We start from the raw sequence: 1,335 nt of genomic DNA, 5'->3' as shown, positions 1-1,335 counted from the left end.
AAAAAAAAAAAAAAAAAAAGAAAAAGAAAAGGTAAAACAAGCAGAAGACCCCAGAGACAGGCCTGCCCCTCAAAGTTTGCAGAGGCCTGAACTAGATCCTCTTGAGCCAACTTCCCTTTGCTCCCCTCCCCCAGCTCAGTCTTGCACCTTGAGGAGCCTGGGGGACACGTGAGGACACCTTCAGCATGGTCCACACCCTCCATTCACCCCCAAACCCCTGCTCATGGCTACCACTTGGGCCTCAGGGTGTGCATACCAGCCGCAGGGTCTGCCGCCCAGGGAAGACAAGCATACAGCTGCCTGGGTGGATGATATGGGCTCCCAGGTACCCAGAGGATGGCCTAGAAGGGCAGGCATGGCTTTGGGGTGAGCACATCACCTTGGCCCTGGAGATTCCCCATCCCACAGGGAGGGATGGAGTCAGAGGACAGCCGGTGAGGGCCCTCTAATGTGTGAAGCCGAGGAGGTCTGTAGTCTAAGGATGGCTCCTCTCTCAGAGACAGTGCCCCTTTCTCCCTTTCTCCCTTTCTCCCTTTCTCCCTTCCTCCCTTCCTCCCTTCCTCCCTTCCTCCCTTCCTCCCTTCCTCCCTTTCTTTCCTTTTCTTTTTTTGAGATGGAGATTTTCTCTTGTTGCCCAGTCTGGAATGCAATGGCACGATCTCGGCTCACTGCAACCTCCACCTCCTGGGTTCAAGTGATTCTCCTGCCTCAGCCTCCTGAGTAGCTGAGATTACAGGTATGCGCCACCATGCCTGGCTAATTTTGTATTTTTGGTAGAGACGGGGTTTCTCCATGTTGGTCAGGCTGGTCTCAAACTCCCAACCTCAGGTGATCTACCTGCCTCAGTCTCCCACAGTGCAGGGATTACAGGCGTGAGCCATTGCGCCCGGCCGACAGCGCCTCTTTCTATCTGCAGTGAGGGGTTCTCATGTTTCCCCTGTGCAGTAGCTCCAGGGCTCCGGGTTTTGGTCATTTCTGTGACTCCAGTATGGACTGTGGAGATCCCCCTTTCTGAGGGTTCAGGGCCTGGCCTCTGTGGTCCTCGTCTTCAGGGGAGTTAGGGTCCTCAGTGGCACAGGGACAGGAAGCAGGAAAAACATGGGTTATTTAGGAAAGTCTTTGAAAGGAGACCATAATTTAACCTGCTTTCACAGATGAGCATGAGCCTATGAAGGGCCTAGCTGCCCCCAGCTCTCCCTGTGTCCTTCTGCCCCTTCCCCCAGCTCTGACCATGGGACCTCACATATCACCACTATCCCCCCAGCTGTGTGTGTGTGTGTGTGTGTGTGTGTGTGTGTGTGTGTGTTTGGGGGTTCCCACGGCTGTGAGGGGCCT

Source organism: Piliocolobus tephrosceles, chromosome 16 (assembly GCF_002776525.5).
Source record: "Piliocolobus tephrosceles isolate RC106 chromosome 16, ASM277652v3, whole genome shotgun sequence".
In the NCBI taxonomy this organism is placed as follows: domain Eukaryota; kingdom Metazoa; phylum Chordata; class Mammalia; order Primates; family Cercopithecidae; genus Piliocolobus; species Piliocolobus tephrosceles.
This window is presented reverse-complemented; position numbering follows the sequence as displayed.